At 55.5% G+C, this 19,638-nt stretch overlaps 1 long non-coding RNA gene across 3 annotated transcripts; it reads right to left on the reverse strand.

Moving 5' to 3' along the window:
* Positions 1–9,144: 9,144 nt before the first annotated feature.
* LOC110261095 (uncharacterized) lies at positions 9,145–16,990 on the reverse strand. Of its 3 annotated transcripts, none has more exons than XR_014805100.1 (3): positions 16,840–16,990; positions 10,699–10,911; positions 9,145–10,226 (listed from the first exon to the last, which is right to left on the reverse strand). It is a non-coding gene; the product is annotated as an uncharacterized LOC110261095 (long non-coding RNA). The 3 variants fall into 3 exon arrangements; XR_014805101.1 differs by having other exon boundaries at positions 10,692–10,911; XR_002344889.2 differs by having other exon boundaries at positions 10,568–10,911.
* Between the last annotated feature and the right edge of the window lie 2,648 nt (positions 16,991–19,638).

Consider the following 19,638-nt stretch of genomic DNA (forward strand, 5'->3'; position numbering starts at 1 on the left):
AATACCACGCACCTTCCCGAGGCCGTAAACCTGCCAATCACGCGCATCCTCAGATCAGGAGATTTCCTTGCTTCCTCTTTGTCCTTCAGGCTTTTCTCCTGCCCCCGGTGACCATGAGGCCTGTGATCCCCCCACCCACAAAAGCCACCCGCCCACATCATTACTCTGAGCCCCTCAAGAGGCCCCTCAGAAGGAAACCAAGGGGTTAATCAGGTCCCAAGCCAAGCCTGGAGAAGTTTCTAGAAACTGGCCAGAGGAGGGCATAGGGATGGAGAAGCCCTCCCCGTGTCCACCCTGTCAAGATTTGGGTCTGGCAGAGTACGAGTGACAAACTGTCCTTTGAAGGGACTGGGGATGGGAGGGCCCAGGAAGGAGGACGAGGTCCCTGCTGCTGACCCCCTCTGAGGGCTAAGCCTCAGAGACACCCCCCCCCCACCTGCCGTGACCCCCACCCAGTGCCCACCCTCTGGGCTGGAACAGTGGGTTATGCTGCCCCCTGCTGCCCACTCTCCACACTGCAGCCCGGCTCCTAGGACCTGGCAGCTGAGCCAAGGAGCTGGCCTGGTCCGGGGTCAGCCCTTCTCCTGCTGCAAGGTCCACGAGAAAGACCAGGACCCTCCAAGCTGCAGCCTAAAGAGAAACGTACATCTGGAAACATGGGGCATATTTTCCGGCCACCCCCTCCGGGGCCACCCCACTTCTGGCTGAAGGAGTTTATCAATTGTGCTTTGCTACTTCCTGGCATTAGGCTCCCGCTGGCACTTTTATTCCAACCATAAAAAGGCTATTTCATTGAGAAATAAAGTCCCATCTCCCTGACGGGTTACTCCGTTCACAGCTTTAACTCAGCCACCAGGCAAAATTTATGTTTCCTGGATGCTTTCTCCTGGGATTGCAACTGGAAATCAGGCAGGGGGATAAAAGGGACAACTTCCTTTCTGACTGATGGACACGAGTTTATCCCTTTGGTCGAAGGATCCCCGGAAAGCCCTGGTGTCCAGGAGGGAGCCTTGGGATGAGGGGCCAGGGTGTGAGCCCAGGTTCTGCCACCTATTAGCTGTGTGGCCTTGGGCGAGGCCGAGGTGCCTCGTCTTTCAAGCGGGAAAAACTGCTCCTCTCTTCCTCAGAGGGATGGTGCTGGATGCAGCGAGCCGGTGGACGTGGAAATTTCTCAGACCCTGTAGAAGTGCTAGCATTGCTGGGATTATGGAGGCAGAGGAATTCTCTGGCTCAGGGGGCTGTGGACCTGGCAGATTTTCCTGGGTGGGCGTCCTCAACTGCCATGTGCATCAGAACCACCCGGGGGACTTGGAAAAGCACAGATTGCTACCCCCACACCCCGAGTTTCTGGATCTGTAGGTCCCAGATGGAGCCCAAGAATCTCCACTTCTGGAATTCCCACTGTGGCTCAGCAGAAACGAATCTGACTAGCATCCATGAGGTCGCAGGTTCAATCCCTGCCCTACGCTTGGTGGGTTAAGGATCCGATGTTGTTGTGAGCTGTGGTGTAGGTCGAAGATGCAGCTCACATCCCGCATGGCTGTGGCTGTGGTGTAGGCTGGCGGCTACAGCTCTGATTGAACCCCTAGCCTGGGAACCTCTCTATGCTATGGGTGCGGCCCTGAAAAGATAAAAAAAAAAAAAAAAAAAAAAAAATCTCCATTTCTTACGAGTTCTTGGGTGATGCTAATGCTGCTGGTCTGGGGGCCCCACTTTGAGAACCACTGATCTGAGGGTTTTGAGATCTAGGATGTGGGATGGCTGTAGCCTGGGCCTTGGGAGAGGAAGGAAGAGAGAAGTTCACCTGTGGAGCAAGGTCAGGGTGGACTGGAGCCAGCTCCATGGAAACAAGCCTTGGTCCACTCATCCCATTTGTTCCCCCCACCCCCTGGCTTGGCCTGATGTCCCAGGCAGCCCCCACCCCCAGAGACCAGCCCCGTGAGCAGCCAAAGTGTCAGGAGGTGGGCCGAGCTGGGGAGGACGGACCCTCGGGGGGTGAGGGTTCTCCCAGAGCTGCATTCAAGACTGACTTAGCATCTTCGTGGGTTGAACCCTGGAGTGGAGGCCGACTGGCCACCTGCTCCTGTCTCCAAACAGCCCCATGCTGAAAGCAGGAGCCCAGAGAAGGGAACGGACTTGCTCAAGGTCACACAGCTTGGGCAGAACACCCAGTAGAAAGCGCTTCCCACCACGCTGCCTCTCTGGTTATGCAGTAATTTGGAAGATTGCTAAATTGATGACTCCAATTCCAGTTTAAGTAATATTCAAATACCCAGTGGAGACTTGCAGCTAAGGCTGAAAGAGTGTATTGCGAGGGAAGAGGTCTGACGTGGGAAGCAACTAAAATCTGGAAATCCAAGACCTTCAATGAGAGGCAAACAAGGAGCCTGGATGTTTCAGGGTGTGAAAACTGGCTTTAGGCTCAAGGAGAAAAACCCAGAAGGGAAACGGGACCTCTGGCCGTTCTGTGTAACAGGAGAGAAGGACTTGCCCCAAGCACAGAATCATGGGGATGGAAATGCTGCTGATTCAAGCTGCTGGGGCGGCGGGGGACCGGGGGGGAGGGGGGGGAAGGCTGATTTCTAACCACCCCCATCCAGGTTGTCCTGGAGTCCCCCCCTGCTCCTGGCAGGACACTGACCGTGAGGGGAAGAGATGCTCTTATCGCTGTCAGCTGTCAGCCATAAACCGACTGCAAGGCCAGGGAGGTCTCAGCAGGGATCCTGGAGGTCCCCGGGGCGAAGGAAACACTCACACACGTGCATGCAGGGCTGTGGATCAGGCCCAGGTGTCAACCAGGCCCTGGCAGACCCGGAGCGCTGGTCACAGATCTGGGGCCGTCCCGTCTTGCAGAACAGGAGACCTCCGGGGAAGCCCGATCACTTTCGAATTAAACACAACTGTCCCGCTTTGGAGCCGCTGCGAAGCAGAGCAAAGGGAAGGGTAAGGAGTAAAGCGGTTTGTTCCAGCTGTGCCGTGCGCTGAGCTGGGACGAGTGCCCAGAACAGTTAATGCCCAGACCGTCTCAGCCTTGCAAATTGCCGCCCGCCTGGGGGGCGAAGAGCCCGTGTCTGCCAGGTAGAGCCTGGCGATTTCATTAACTCCATTCCCTCTGTCTCGGCTCCAAGGGCGTGGGTGGTTAAACATGAGCAGGACTTGGTAAAAGGGTCAGCCTGGTTGGCAGGACTTTCTGGGGCGCGTGCCTCCCTGGTCTACGAGGTCCCAAAGCTGAGGGGCTCTGCAGAGATGGAGAGGGAGAGACGGGGATGAGGACAGGTGCAGGCAGGGTGAGGCGAGACCGACAGCCAGAGGCCGACTCGTGGTGGAAACGCGGCTGGCTGGGGTTGTGGGGTAGGAGATGTGACATGTCTCAGATGTCACTTGGCCCCCTCCTCCAAAGCGTCTGGGTGCAGGGTGGAAATGGCACAAACTCTCGACGCCTTTGGCATCAGAGCTCATTCTAGGGGTCCTCTCTCTAACCTGTCCCCTTGCTGCTGCTGTCCGTCCCTGGAATATCCAGCATCTTCAAGCCAAAACAAAGCTGGGCTCCTGCCTCCCCTTCCAGCCCTGCAAACCCACCCTCCTCTCTACTTCCTCCTGCTAGATGGCCATCCGTCTGTCCCTCCAATCCTCCTCAGAGCCTTTGCACTTGCTGTCCCTCTGCCTGGCTGGCCACCCCAGCGCCTTCCAGAGGTACTCCCCAGAGGGGCCGACCCCACCATCCCACCCAAAGCAGCCCACAACCTGCCCCTGCCCACACAGCATGTCCGGGACATTGGCATTATCTGAAACCATCCAGGCAAATTGTCAGTCTCCCCGCTTCTTCACGTGTGCACATGTGGGGCTTTGATTCACCCGTCCCTTCCAAGCTGGAATGGTGTCTGCACAGAGGCTGTGCTCCCTAAGCCAGCCAGGGGGTCCAGGACATACACCACCGCAAGGCAAGGGATCTGGGGGACCTGCCAGCAGTAAGCCCGTGATATCGGCACTGGGCTCTACCACGTTCCCCACCAGCCTCTGAAGACCTCCTGGCCCCTAAGCCATGGGCTCCTGCGAGCCACAGGCTTAGAGGCATCAAGGCCTTATTTCCCCACCAGTCCAGCCCACCCCCCCACCAGCCGGGCGTCCAGGGGAGCAGCCGGAAGCTCGGTCCTCTTCCTGCTGGCTTCCCCTCTAGGTGTCAGGCTTGCCCTGGCATGGGGGGGTGCCATCTCCCTGAGCAGTGGCCACCTGCAGGGCAACCGCCTGGCAGGGCGGGAGGGGGCTAGTCTTGGAGTCACGGCTCTGATTCAAGAAGGGAAATCATCTGAGCTTTTAAAAAATTAAATGGAGTCAGTAATTTGATTTCAGAGAGAAGCTGAAAACCTCGTAATGGCAGGAGCGGCTCAATTCCGTGGTGAAAAGGAAAAGCCTTAAATGGGGCTATTAAGCTTTTGCCTGGGATGGATCTGCCCGGAGAAGGAGGAAGGGGGGAGGCGGGCAGGGGGAGAAGAGTCATCCTCGAGGTAGAGACCGTTTATCAGCCAAGACAACCCTGATTATTTATTTATTTATTTAGCGGCGTTCCGGGCGTTGCCGAAGGCCTCCTCATCTTGGCTGCATTTCAAATCCCACTTCCAGTGATGGGCCAGCCTGGGGGGCGGGGGTGGGGTTGCCACCCTCTCAGGGAAGCACAGGCCACAGCTGGGCTCCTGGGCCAGGGAGCCTGGGAACACCCGGGTCCCCCCGGGGGTCAACAGGGGTCACCAGAGCTGTCCCAGCCAGCAGGGTACCAGCTGCTGCCATGGGAACCAGAGCAAGGGAGTGGTGAGTCATGAAAACAAAGCAGGAACACGCCCTGTTCCTCCGTGGGGTCCTTTAGAGACCTGGGGTCATGGCCCCCTGGCCTGGGGGAGGGGCTCCTCACACCAAAGGATCTTATGACCTGCTACCCCCACCCCCCACCCCCAGAAAGATGTCTGAATGTGGCTGAAGGCCTTCCATCTTCTCTCGGAATGAGCAAACACCCCCTCTCCCTGGGCCTGGGCGCCTGATTCTTCAGCTTCCCTGACTTGCTTGGACGGCAGCAGGAATGACCTTGAGGCCTGTGTCCAGCTTCTCACTTGCCCCTAAACAGAACCTTTTGGGAGAAACTAGTATCACCGCCTATTTGATGGATTGGGAAACTGATGCACAGAGAGGTTTGTGCCTCGCCCAAGGTCACAGAGCTAATGAGTGGAAGGGCTGGTTGGAGTTCTTGTTGTGGCTCAGTGGTTAATGAACCTGACTAGTATCCATGAGGACACAGGTTTGATCCCTGGCCTCACGCCGAGTGTTAAAGATCTGGTATAGGTTGCAGACGCGGCTCAGATCCTGTGTTGCTGTGACTGTGGCACAGGCCCGCAGTTGCAGCTCCGATTCAACGCCTAGCCTGGGAGCCTCTATATACTGCGGTTGCAGCCCTAAAAAGTAAAAAAAAAAAACAAATTTTAATTAAAAAAAAGAGTGGAAGGACTGGGAGCCTCACATATTTAAGAGCAAAAGGGTAAAGGCCAAGCACAAAAATGGCAGGCCAAGCACCAGAGCTGACCCAGCCAGCAGGGTACCAGCTGCTGCCATGGGAACCAGAGCAAGGGAGTGGTGAGTCACGAAAACAAAGCAGAAACACGCCCTGTTCCTCCATGGGGTCCTTTAGAGACCTGGGGTCATGGCCCCCCTGGCCTGGGGGAGGGGCTTCTCACACCAAAGGATCTTACGCCCACGGGCTGCCCAGCCCACTCCTTTGCACTTGGCATCCCCAGGGGCCCTCCCAGGACTCACCCTGGTGACAGGGTGGGGGTGTCTCTCAGAAGCCCCTCCATGGAGTTCTGAGGCTCAGGAGGCCTGTGCTGTCCAGGCTGGTTGCCAGCATGGCCAGCAGGTAAGGGATCTCTGGGGTCGGCCAGGCTGACTGAGGAAACGCCTGGGTGGGAGCCTGGGCTCCAAGTGTGCTAGACGTGTGTGTAGCCCCTACTCAGCCTGTTCCACTGCCAGCTACCAGCCGGCTTGAGGTCTCAGGCTCTGTAGGACTCCCCCACAGATGAGGCCGAGGGCTTCTTGGAGGTGGAGGCCAGAAGGTTCTCAGGAAGAACTGCCAGGCAGCTGCACTTTGTTTGTGTTTCTCTTTTTTTTTCCTGGCCAGACCTGCGGCACATGGAAGTTCCAGCCTAGGGGCTCAATCAGAGCTGCAGCCACTGACCGACACCACAGCCACAGCAATACCAGATCCAAACCACATCGGTGACCTACACTGCAGCCTGCCGAGATGCTGGATCCTTAACTCACTAGGCGAGGCCAGGGATTGAACCCTCATCCTCATGGATACCAGTCAGGTTTTCAACCCGCTGAGCCACAACGGGAGCTCCAGGCAACAGCACTTTGCTGGCGGCTATTCAGCAGTAGCAAGTGGCCAAGGGGGCCTGCGGGGCCCACCCTCTGCCTCCCCTTGGGCTCAGGTTCTGAGGCCCTCAGACCGGCACTGGGGCCTGGCTCCTGCCAGCACACTTCAGAAGTAGTCACCACTGGGGAAGTGGTGGTGGCACCTGTCCCCAGCGGGAGGGTGAGTCCTGGCCCCTTCAGTTCCTGATTGGTTCTGGGGTTGACGGGTCCAGGTGCCATTCCCACCACCACCACCACTGGTGGCTCCACAGCCTCCTGGGGTGCAGTGGGAACCCCACACCTCTTCAGGGGGGGTGGTCATCAGGGCCTTATAATGGCTGGACCTCCTTGCTGGCAGGTCAGGGCCCCCTGCATGGGCTGGTAGGCAGCCAGCCACACCCCTCATGACAACCCTCCAGCAGGAGGGGACTTCCTAGTGGCTGGGAAGGGCTCTGCTCAGGCCCAGACTCTTAGGGTAACAGAGGGCCCAAGACTGGGAACACTCTGGATGGTTCTGACCCCCAGAGAGGCAGCTGGAAAGGGAACATCTGCTCGGTGGGGCCATGGGGGGCAGGGAGGACAGGACGAGGGGCCCAGGGATAGATTGGCAGCTACCATGGATGCTGAGGCCAGTGGAGCTGAGGCCAGGAAGGTCCAGCTAACTCCATTTTTCCCTGGGGGAGCCTGGGGACAGTGCTGGCCTTCTGCAAAAGAGAAAAATAAACCAGGAGACACCCAGTTTCTCCCACAGCTTTGGCTATTTGCAGCAATGGCCCAAGCCCCTCCTGTAGAGAGAGCACAGTAGAGAGAGAAAAAGCATCAGAAATAAGAAGTCCCCTGCATCTCTGGAGCATTGGGACATAGGTTTGATCCCCGGCCAGGCACAGTGGGTTAAGGATCCAGTGTTGCCACAGCTGTTGGCATAGGGCTCACCTGCAGGTGGGATCTGATCCCTGACCCAGGAACTCTATATGCTGAGGGGCAGCCAAAATGTTAAAAAAAAAAAAGGGGGGGGGGGTCAAACATAAGAGGACGAGGCTCTGGCCTCCCTCACGATGGCAGCTGGGAGAAGGGCCTGTGGCAGCTTCAACCTCAGGCTGTTTCTCCAGCCTGGCTCCTGGGCTCCCGCCACAAGTCCTTTGAGACCTGCCTCGGTTTCCCTGCTGTTTGCATGCACAGCTGCTGTCCCTCCCCACTGCTCCTCTGTGCCCGGTGCCAAGGCCCTGCGGCTGCGAGCCGGGCAGGTCAGACGACGGGACGGGGAAAGAGAGGCTTTAGAGGTCAGGTTTAAGCATCAGGTTTGGAACAGACTTCATTGGCTGAATGTCACAGACCTTCCACCTGGAGTCCTTTTTGAGATTCTGGGCATCAAAACCTACCTTTGAAATTGAATCTCAGAATTTCACGTGTTCTATAACGAGCACCTGGCCCAGACTCTCTTCCCCGGCTTGACGCCCCCGAGCAGTTTCATCTCTGAGCCGGTCCCTAATTTGAGGCCAAATGCAACAGCTCAGCCCCCAGGAGTCACACAGAACCAGACTCTGCCTTGAAGACCCAGTTGACGTCCCGGGCCCGAGCATTCTGTGCTGCATGGGGGAAAGGGCTCCTGTGCTGCGAGATGTTGAACCGCCTCCCTGGCCTCTACCCACCACAGGCCAGCAGCATCTCCCCACGTCGTGACAATCAAAACCATCTCCAGACATAGCTCAATGGCCCCTGGGAAGCAAAACTGCACCCCTAGTTGGGAACTGTCGAGTTAGAGCTTTTGCGAAATCTGGCTCATGGGTCAAATAGAGTCCTTAGACATGTTTGGTTTGGCCTGCAGAGGGTTTTAAATATTTTTTAAATGAACTGACAAAACTTTATAAACAGCTTCTCCTGGAAAGTCAGAAGATTTGACCACTCTCGCCTGCCTCCCTACAAGGCAGGAGTCAGCTCCAGTTAAGTAAGGCTTCTCTCTCTCTCTGGGGTTTTGTTTTGTTTTGTTTTTGTTTTTTGCTTTTTAGGGCCGCACCTGCAGCATATAGAGGTTCCCAGGCTAGGGGTCGAATGGGAGCTGTAGCTGCCGGCCTACCCTCCAGCCACAGCAACACAAAATCTGAGCCGCGTCTGCGACCTACACCACAGCTCACGGCAACACCGGATCCTTAACCCACTGAGCGAGGAGGCCAGGGATCCAACCTGCAGCCTCATGGTTCCTAGTCGGAATCGTTTCCGCTGCTCCACGGTGGGAACTCCAAGGCCATTCTCTTTAACGGGGTCTGGTGGCTGCCAGTTCACTGAAGTCTCCGTCTCTCCCTAGGGGCTCCAAGGCCTTTGTCATCCTTGGGCCACTGGTTTTCTTCACACTCCCTGCCTGACCCCTAGAGGCATTTTCACCAGTAACTTCTGCTTTAAAATGTAAAGCAGCTGTAGCTGAACCACCGTCTTTGTTTCTCTTCTCCAGGCTGGACACTCCATTGCCTTGAATAATTAGGATTTCTCCCCTAGGTTCTAACTACTTTTGGGCGGGGAGAAAGGAGATTAAAAAAATTTATAACCAGAGTTCCCCGGTGGCTCGGCGCGTTAAGGATCCAGCATTGTCATTGCTGTGGCTCTGGTTACTGCTGTGGCGAGGGCTGGATCCCTGGTCCAGGCACGTCCTCATGCGGTGGGTATGGCCAAAATAAATAAATGGATAAATGCTCTTCTCAAAATGTTTTTTATTTTTATTTTTTTCAAAATGTTTTTAAAAAATCTATAACCACTAAGTACTTACCCAATCCCAGTATATTAGCCACAGTATCCCAGAAAAATGCTCTTTGTCTAAAACATTTTTTTCCTAAATTCCTAGTGAGCAGTTTCCTGGTGGACTAGCAGATAAGGAGCTGGCGTCGTCACCACTATGGCTAGTGTTCGTTCCTTGGCCTGGGAACTTCTGCATACCGCGTGCACAACGCCCCCCCCAAAAAATTCCCAGTGAACATTCAACCCAACAAGCATGTCTTAAGTGCTTACCAAAGGCAAGGCAGTATGATAAGGCCCTTGAAGGGTAAAAGGCTGAGCAGGACACAACCTCTGGTCACAAGATGAACCCACTGAGCGAGGCCAGAGATCGAACCTGCAACCTCATGGCTCCTAGTCAGATTTGTTTCCACTGCTTCCGGGAGGAAAAACAGGAGCATATCCAATAGAAACTATAAGACTAGAAAGACCAGGAGTTCCTGCTGTGGTGCAGTAGGTTAAGAACCCAACTGCAGTGGCTTGGGTCCTTGTGAAGGTAGAGGTTCGATCCCGGGCCCGGCATAGTGGGTTAAAGGACCCAGCGTTGCCACAGCTCAGATTCCATCCCTGGCCCTGGGGAATACAGAAAAAAAAGAAGAAGAAGAAGACTAGGAATAGAAAGACCTAGAAGCTACAGGGAAGGTGTGCTGGGAACCAGGGCTCAGAGAGGTGGATTCTGGCTGCTGCTATTAAATTAATAAAAGGAGGAAGAGAACATTCTTTCTCCATGTAAATCTTTCCAGAGAGGCCAAAAAGCCTTTCTAAAATGTTCTATTTTTGTATTTTATGTACCATGTCCCTTATGGAGAAACTCGTCTCTCTTCGAAGCCCAGGACAAAGGTCACCTGCTCCTCGGCGTCTCCGCCAAGCCCGCCTGCCCTCCACTCCAACTCTCTGGGCGTTGCTCCTCTCCCCTTCCAGACTGGCCAGGACTTGAAAGCAGGGACCGAATCTGGTGGCCTCTGGTCCCTCATCCGGGGCCTCCCGCATCGCAGATGCTTAGTGAATATTCGTTGGATAAAATTCTGTCCCTCCCGTTCCAAAATCAATGGCATCGCGGCAGGAAACTGTTAAAATAAAAACAGCCGAAATGTGTAAAAACTTTCAGGAAACATTTCCATTTTTAGCAGACTGTTAGAACTCATCCCCACCCCGCCTTTTAACTTTGTTTCTAATTCTGCATTTGGGGCTAGATGGTAGGCAGTCCCCCTTTTAATCTTTAAATATAGTTCTGAATATAATTACATTTTCATGCAGCACCGAAGCAGCATTCCCTGGTAACGGGGCATTCTCTGCACTATTAACATCTGAGTTAAATCTCCTTGGCGTCTGTCTTCTATTGAGGACAGTTAGGAAGTCTAAGATGAAAGTGATCAACATCATTTGTGAATTATGTGTATTTCCTTACGCTGTATTTCAATGGGTTTTGCTCCTGGTGGTTTTGCAAATACCAGGTTGTCTGGTAGCCGTGCTTTCACCAAAAACCCCTTTCAAGACGCGAATCCCAGCATCCAGGCACGGAGGACACACACCACGTACAGAGGAGGGTCCGTCTTGGGTTAAGCAATAAGTAGCTCTGGAGTTCCCACTGTGGTGCAGTGGGTTAAGGATCCGACTGCAGCAGCTCGGGTCGATGCAGAGGTGCGGGTTCCATCCCTGGCCTAGTGCAGTGGGTTAAAGGTCTGGCGTGGCCGTGGCTATGGCTCCTTGGATTCAGTCACTGGTCCAGGAATTTCCGTATGCTGGTGTGGCCTTAAAAAAAAGGAAAAGAAACAGACATAAGCAGCATTGCGGACAGCTCTCTGCCAAGGAGGCTACTCCGTCCTGCAAGGGACCCGAGGAACTAGAACCCACAGAATTAGCTGGACGATTGAAATGAAAATAGCTCATCTTATGCCAGGAACTGGGCTGAGCTCCTCACACCCATCTCCTCACAACAGGTGCCTCTGTTCCCATTTTGCAGATGAAATAAACTGAGGCTCAACGAGGTAAAGTGACTGCCCGAGGTTCTGCTGCTGGCGAGACAGCTGCTATGCCCTCCCGCCCCAGCACTTTGACTCCAGAGCCATGGCCCTTCTGTTCCTGGGCCAGCATCAGCCAGTGTGCCTGACACCATTGCTCACCGGTTGGGTGTGGGACCTATCAAGCCCAGGAAGAGGAGGGCTTGGCACGGGGGAAAGAAGCACAGAGCACCCACACACCGGAAGAAGCTCTCCATCCACGTCAGCCAAAGGCAGGCTCAGGACTCACCTAGAGAAAGCCTGCATTCCTGGGGCTCCTTGGGCCCCCTGGCATTGCTGGCAGGGCAACGAGGATTTACCTGTACCCTGTGGCTGTCCCCTCATGGGGCCTCCCTGACAAGAGTGCCAGCCTTCCGGGGAGTAAGTGGCAAAGGTCCCTTCAGTTCTACTGTCACGTCTGACTCGGCATGGTGTCGAGGTGAAGGGACCTCCAGAAGGGGCAGGACAGCTAAAGATGCCACCGAGACCCTGACCCCAGCCACCAGGACACCGACCACCACAAAGCTCCTGTTTTTTGGTCACCACGAAGGGACAGGACAGGTGGACTCAGAGGAATCTGAGGCTCGGGCTTTCCTCCAATTGGGAACCTCTTTGACTGGACCCAGTCTCTGCCTTGGGATATGAACAAAGATCTCCAGCACCAGCTGGGATGGTCCTGGGATTAGGACAGGCATGTGACACAGAAAAAGGCATGCTTTGGAGTTACCATTGTGGCACAGCAGTAATGAGCTTGACTATTATCCATGAGGTTGTGGGTTTGATCCCTGGCCTCACTCAGCGGGTTAAGCATCCAGCATTGCCGTGAGCTATGGTGTAGGTCGCAGACATGGCTCTGCTCTGGCACTGCTGTGGCTGTGGTGTAGGCTGGCAGCTAGAGCTCCGATTCAACCCCCAGCCTGGGAACCACCGTATGCCGCAGGTGCGGCTCTGTAAAGACCAAAAAAAAAAGCACGCTTTTCAGGCGCGTGGACGAAGGGTGGTGGCAGGATTTCAGCCAGGGGCCATGCCCATGGCCGGCACAGCACACTTTCCGGATTGGTGACAGGGGATTACTCAGGGTTTGGTATCACTGTCTGGGCTGGAACGTGGCTGCAGTGACGAGGAAGAGAAGGAAAGGCCTTTCCCAGAAACCTGGGGATCCTGCTGTCTGCAAAGGCCCATAAGGAAGCAGATGCTCAGAGCCAAGCTGCCCCTGGGAAACTGCAGAAATGTCCCTGCCAAGACGGTCTTCAGCTCAGTGACCTAGCCTGGTGCCCCTTCCATTACCAAAGCTGCTCTTAAGAAATAATGCTTGTATCAGTTGTTTACACTTTAGCAAGAATTTCGTGGTGTCAGCCCTCTCACGGGGACATTTGAAGCCAGCTCTGCAGTGGCTAAATGAAAACATCTGTCTGTCTCCAAGTAAAAGGATTTCAAGCATCATGAATAAGGAAAGAGATGTCTGGGAGCTTGGTGAGGCCATCTCCTGTGCCCTAAACTCCCCAGAGCCCCATCATGAAATCTGGTCCATGATAAAATTCTATACAAAGGTCAAGTCATCTCGGATCTAGCCGCGCAGGAAGAAGCCTTGGAACCATCTAACTCTGCATACAGAGTTCCTTAGAATTTAAATTCCCTGGAGGAAGGAAGGGGTCTTCAGGTTTCTGGGCTTCTCTCTGTTGCCCCCCAGCCCCAAGCTGAATGAAAGAGTTATACAAGGTCTCAATCAGAGATCTCGTCGGCTGTCAGACCATGGAGCCCTGGAGGACCTGACGATACAGTGCAGACACTCTTTCATCTTTACTCTCAGACCCGCTCACCCCACCCCGAGGCCATCCCAGGACCTCTCGGGAGTTCGAAGACCCTGAGTTTGGGAAAGTGGATGATTCCGCTTTTCATCCTCTGCCCACACCCCACCCCTACTTCACACACACTCACACCTGCCAGGAAGAGCAAGGGTTTCTTTGTCCCAAGCAACTCAGGAATGCACGGCCAAGTTGGGGCTAAGAAGAGGCGAGAGAGGGGGTGGGACCACGGGGATCAGGTGCCCAGAGGACGGGAGAACACAGAAGGGACGAGAGAATGATGAAGCTGGAAAGGATGGACCTGGGTGGCATGGGGCCGGGGTGGCGGGGGTGGGGTCTGCTGGTGCTCCCGGGTCTGACTGAGTGGTCAAGCAGCTGCTAAAGAATAGCCAGAGGGGGAGTTCCCTGGTGGCACAGCAGGTTAAGGACCTGGCATGGTCCCTGCAACACCTTGGGTCGCTACTCTGGCACAGGTTCGATCCCTGGCCCAGGAACTTCTGCAGGCCAATGGCAAGGCCAAAAAGAAAAAGAAAGAAAGAAAAAGAATAGGTATTGAAGCCCCTCAGGGTGCTCACCACCTGCAGAGGCAAAACTATCTTCCCTTGGCCTCCCAAACTGCTCCTTCCAAAAGCAAATTCCCTCCACTGGGCCCCCTCCCACCTTCAGATCAGCCTCGGGACTGAACCCCCAAGCACCACAGAGCCCAGGTCAGGGACTGTTGCTCCAATGCAACCAGGAAATATTATTTAGCCAAGATATTTTTAGCAGGAAGCGAGCTTGGAGCAAATGTCATGTGAGCCATCTTCTCTTGCACGGCAACTTCGGGCTATTTAAAGAGACGGTAATTACGCTCCTGCCACCACGATCAGGACGGGCGGAATGCATGATTGCAGGAGCCCCTCATCTGCCACGCGCGCCACTTGACGCTAATGGAGCCCAATTTTCAAAGTCGCCTGCCTAAATCTGCCCGGGCTGCAGGTGGACCCTGGAATCAGCCCCGGAGCTCTGGCCGACGGCTCTTCCAGGCCTCCCAGCCTGGCGGGGCTGCTGCCCACCACTGACCTCCCGCCTCTGGACAAGCTCTTGCCTTGGGCATTGGACGGTGGGGGGCAGGGGGGGGGATGTCCACACTGATAATCCTCTTGTTGATAATCCCATCAACGGCACTGTTGATAATCCCTCAGAGAGGCAGCCGCCACGGGTCTGGAGACACTGGACACACTTCTAAACAGTCCTGCCAAGGAGACGGGGTCACTGGGGGCATCAAGGAGAAGGAAGACTTAGGGGACACTGAGGAAGGTGACCGGGCCCAGGGAGGATGGGCAGGACCTTGAGGCAGCAGGCCCCTCGGGGAGGAAGGCAAACTGCACGCTTGCTTTCCTTATGCCCCAGGAGAGCAGACCCTGGCAGGAATGCTGGGCACACAGCGGGTACGCTAATGCAGCAGAAAGAACGAACCAGCCCACCATTACCCCTGTAGGCAAGCCAACGGGCCACCCACCCTCCGCCTGGGCATTAGTGGGACACTGACAACCGGGGCCTTGAATAAAGGTGGGTGCATGGAAGGCAGGAGGGGGACAGGGAGGAGCCCCCACCCCTCCCCTAGGCGGTGACAGAGGCGTTCAGGAGGAGACTCAGGGAAGTTAAGCTGGCTGACTTAAAAGGGATGTGAAAACGGAGGAGGGACCCGCTCCCTCCTGGGGCTGCAGAGAACACACCGAGGACCAGCGGAAGGCGAGGGTGGGGACCCGGCTGTGTCATATGGAAACAGGTGGCCTTGCGGAAGGATGAGCTCCCCAGCACAGGGGTCAGCGAAGGGTCTGAGCACCTCACCGGCCTCCCACCCAAACCTACAGAGCGCCCCCCCCTCAGATTTCCCCTCGGACGGCCTCACGGCACCGGGGGTGCCTCCAGCCTCAGAGGGTCCCCGAGCACCAGGCCTGGCAGGACCTTCCAGAAAGTCGCTCCTGCCCCCACCTACCTGAACACGGGCACTTCCCAGGGGTGGGGAGGGGAGGCCTACAGAACAAAGAGGAAGCCACGTCCCCTGGCAAGAGGTAAGCACTGGACGGAGTGTCAACATTTCTGTCTGAGCACAGAAGCGCTGGCAATTACCGCAGCAGGAGGCCGGCGAGAGAGCCCTGTGGACGGGTTGTTTGCTCATTAAGACAAGAAAATCATTTATGTTCTGAGGCTCGAGTGTCCACAGACCCAGGGAAATGTCATTACCTCAGCTGCTGCCCTGGGCCTGGCCAAGGGGGCAGCTGGGGTCTGGGGAGCAGCTGGCGAGGCCGACAGCGGGTACGCATGGCAGGGACGCCGCCCTCAGACCCGCTTCCCTCCCATCCTGTCTTTCTCCCAAGTTCACCCAGCTCTCCCTCGCCCTTTCTTCTTCAGATGCAACAAGCAGCGGGGAGAGAGTGCTTCCAAGGGCCGGCACGCTCAGCAGTGGCACTGAACTTGGGGTGATCACCCACCCCAGGTTCCAAGGGACAGAGCAGGTGGGACTTCGTGCCAAAACAGGAAAAGTCCCAGATAAAGTGGGAGGGCCGGTCACTATACCACCTGTAAGCTGGCAGCCATACAGTGGGGGGCACATTTCTCCCCGTTTCACAGATGAAAGGAAGGTGATGGTGTCAGCGGGGTACCTGTTCTGGAGCTTCGGCTGCAGCCCACACCCCCCACCCAGCTGCTCCCTCAATACTTTCTGCTTGTCCAAACCCCCCTTTGCATCTGCTTTAGACCTTGGCAGAGAGGTGTGGGCACAAGGAGGGAGCCACCGACCAGCAGAGTGTCCCTTGGAGACCAGCCGACCAGCCCCCATCCCCGTACAAGGTGGGGAGGACAGAGGCCAGAGGGGACTGACCTGCCGGGATAGTGACGCCCCTATCCAAGACCGACCCCCAACTCCTCCAGACGGAGGGACAGAGAGGGGCTCCCAGAAGCAGAGAGAAGCGGCAGGGGCTGCCTAGAGACCCCAGCCAGCTCAGCCTTCACACTGCCTCATATTTCCTGCCCCCTGGCCCGGTACCCACTTCTGGCCACCCGCAGACACCCCCCCACCCCTGGAGTGAGCCCCGCTGTTTCCTCGCCGTTGGAGGCTCTGTCTTTACTTTCAAATGAGCTCCCACCTCTTTAGGCAGCTAAGAGGTGCAATGGGGCAGACACCTGACGTTTGGTGAGAGGATGGAGAGAATTCGGCTTTTGCCTTTGCCACCACCAAAGCCGTTCCACTCCTGTCCTTCATGCAAACTGGAGGAAGGCTGGGAAGCACCTGGAGGCTGGACTTTGAGGAGGAAAACAGTTCTGTTTAAAGAAGGAAGGGAAGACGGATCAAGAGCTCAAGAGCTAAGCAAAAACGCACGGTGCCCTTTAAGGCCCCACACGGAGGCTATATTTAGGGCCGAGGACATTCAGCAGGACCTCGGGCAGCCTTCACTGGGAGCCATCGCTAATCACTGCATTGAGTTTACGGGTGCCCCTGGGCACACTTAACCCAGGGCAATGAATAGTTATTGCCCGGCCTCCCGCTCGGGGCCTGTGGGCACACTTAAGCAAGTGCGCGGATCGCTGTGAGCGGGCAAGGCTCGGGTACACCCTTGGGCACCCTGCGCCTTCAGTGGGGAGAGGCGGAATATTAAATATCTATGCGCCCTGTGCCCACAGCTGCATTTAGCCAAGGGCAAGGCCGGTGAAACGGCTTTAATTAAAACTTAATGCAAGTCCAAGGTGCAGGCACGGAAGCCGCGGCTGCAGAAGTCACCAGGAATGAATCAGTCAATTCGATGAGGTTCTCAGGTGGGGGAAGGGGGCAGCGGGCGGGAGAGGGACTAGGGCAGAGGAGACCCGGCCTTTGTCACGCACATGCCACCCACCTCTCTGCGTCTGTTGTTCTGGGTCGTGGGCCACCGCACACGCCCACACCTCGCTTGGTGAAGGATGCTGGAATTCAGGCCTCCGGGCTTCAAAGGCAGGTGGTTGGAGACAAAACTGGTGCTTAGGCCGGGAGTGGATCCTGCGTTTCTCAGTAACTCAGACCAATGTCCCGAGACAAAAGTGACACCGTCCCCCTGGTGGCAGCTCCCAGAATTACAGGCCCAGTGCAGAGGTGAGCCCAAATGTCAAAGGAAGGCTTTGGTGGCAATTCTGGGCCCTGGCCCCGTGACTCTTAGGAGAACCAGCACCAGGCTTGGCATGGCCACTTGTGCCATGAAAAGGACAAGTAGGCAGAGAAAGTCCCACCGTTCTGCCCCTGCTCTTTAAGATTGGAAAGCAAAGGAATCTGAGATGTCTGCCCATCTGCCCGAGAGAGCCTGGCTCAGAGCTGGAGGAGGACGTCCTCTGAGCCATGGTCCAGGGACTCTTCTTGCCAGATACATCTGTTTCAAAATTCAGACCAGGGAGTTCCCTGGCGGCTCAGTTGTTTAAGGAGCCAGCATTGTCACTGCTGTGGCTTGGGTCGCTGCTGTGGCGCAGGTTCAATCCCTGGCCCAGGAACTAACTTCTGCATGCCACAGGCATGGCCAAAAAAAAAAAAAAATCCACTTGAGAACACAACTATAAACCCTTCCTGGGGCAAGACTCTACATCTCACTCAAATCTGTTCCCTTAGCACCAGCCCAGCCCCTGGCACACAGGAGGTACTTAATAAAGGCTTGTTGCATGAATGGTGATTATCATTAGCCGGCTTTTTGTGCCAAACCCCTTCCATTTTTCTTTTCCTCTGTTACCTGGTCTTTAAAATGGAGACATTATAAGAGTTCCCGTTGTGGCCCAGCTAGTATCCACAAGCACAAGTGTTCGATCAGTGGGTTAAGGACCCAGCATTGCCATGAGCTGTAGTGTAGGTCACAGATGTGGCTTGGATCCTGAGCTGCTGTGGCTGTGGTGTAGGCTGGTGGCTACAGCTCTGATTCAACCCCTAGCTTGGGAACTTCCATATGCCACAGGTGCAGCCCTAAAAAGACAGAAAAAAAAAATTAAAATGGAGATATTGTAGGGAGTTCCCTCGGTGGTGCACTAGGTTAAGAATCCAACTGCAGTGTCTCAGGTCGCGGCAGAGGCATGGGTTCGATCCGCAGCCCAGAGCAGTGGGTTAAAGGTTCTGGTATTGCTGCAGCTGTGGCGTAGGTCCCAGCTGCGGATCGGATTCCATCCCTAGCCCGGATACCAAAAAAAAAAAAAAGGTGACATTATATCTGATTGATTGCACCTTTTATGGCTAAAAGTCTGTAATTCTTAGACATGACCCAGGTCGAGAAGAAACTTCCAAACTAGCAACTTTTTTCAACGGAGAGAAAAAGATCATGAGGACACAGTGTGGCGGCTTTGGCCATGACCCCAGTGCCAGTGACATGGGGAGCGGAGAAGTGGCTCAGAAACCTTTAATGTGCCCACTCCTGCTCCATTCCATCTCCTCCCGACTTGCCCAGACAACAGCCCAGCAGGCCCGGGCATCCAGCCAGGGCCCATGAGTGTCTGAAGGATGCCATGCCACTTGGCCCCTCCAGCTGCCACCTGTGGGCCCAGCCACAACTTGAGGCTCCACGGCCTCTGGAGAGAAGCCCAGCCAGGGAGCACCCCCCACCTAGGCCTCCGAGCCCATTAACTGAATGACCTTGGGGGCCACCTGGATGCACTCTTGGCCCAGCCCAGTGTTATCACTGGACACGTCATTATGTGGCAATCCCTCTGCTCCAACCTTTTCACCCCCACCCCCCTTGAAATATTTTGATTCCCACCCTGTAATTTGCTCTCTAGAAGTAGGACAAAATTCATGTGTGCAAATGAAAGAGGAAAACGCACTTAATAGGCTGCAATTATAGGCCAGTGACTATTCACAGCAAATATGATTAACATCAGCCCCCTGGAAGCCCAGCAGGGCTGGAGGAGGAGGGCTGGGAGGGGAGCCGAGGCTGCGGGGACTCAAAACCTGGGTCTCGCTTCCGGGCTCCGGCAGTTAAGCCCCCACCAGGGAAGCCTTCAGGGCTGGGGGACCTTGGTGGACTTCAGGAAGGTTCCCCCCCCCCCACTGGATGGAGCAAGACCTTGTGCCCGAACACCCCTCGACAGGGGTCAGACATCTGTCTACACTTTGTCTCCCTCAATGTTCACAGATGACTCATTCCCATTTTACAGATGAAGCCGTTGAGGTTCAGAGGAGGTAAGTAACTAAGCAAAGGCATGTGGCCCCTCTGGAACTGGGTCCATGATCTGGTCGGGCTCCTTCCAGTGCTCGCCACGGGAAAGGGGCAGCTTCAAAGATGTCAAAACAGTGGGTCCCACAAGGAACGCTGTGGCCAACCTCATTCGGCTACCGTCAAAGAAGCTTCAGGTTGGGGCCTGAGAAGAGCGTGTATGGATGTGGGGCTGGGGGGACATCAAAGCGGGGGGCAATTGCACAAAGAAAGAGAAAAAGAAGAAAGAGGGGCGTTCCTGAAATTTCTTGCCCTATTGTGGACCACAACCCCCTCAGGAGAAACTCTGGGCCAAGCCAAGGAAGAGAGGACAAGAAATGAGGGAACAAGGAATCCGGAGTTCCCGCTGTGATACAGTAGGATCAGCAGTATCTCTGGAGCCCTGGGACGCAGGTTTGGTCCCCAGCCTGGCGCAGCGGGTTAGGGATCCAGCATTGCAGCCGCTGTGGTATAGATCACGACTGCGGTCCAGATCTG

The sequence above is a fragment of the Sus scrofa genome, chromosome 6, assembly GCF_054392235.1.
Source record: "Sus scrofa isolate SSC_HxYL_T2T_F1_AM1 chromosome 6, Sscrofa_HxYL_maternal_Yorkshire_Landrace_v2.0, whole genome shotgun sequence".
NCBI classification, from domain to species: domain Eukaryota; kingdom Metazoa; phylum Chordata; class Mammalia; order Artiodactyla; family Suidae; genus Sus; species Sus scrofa.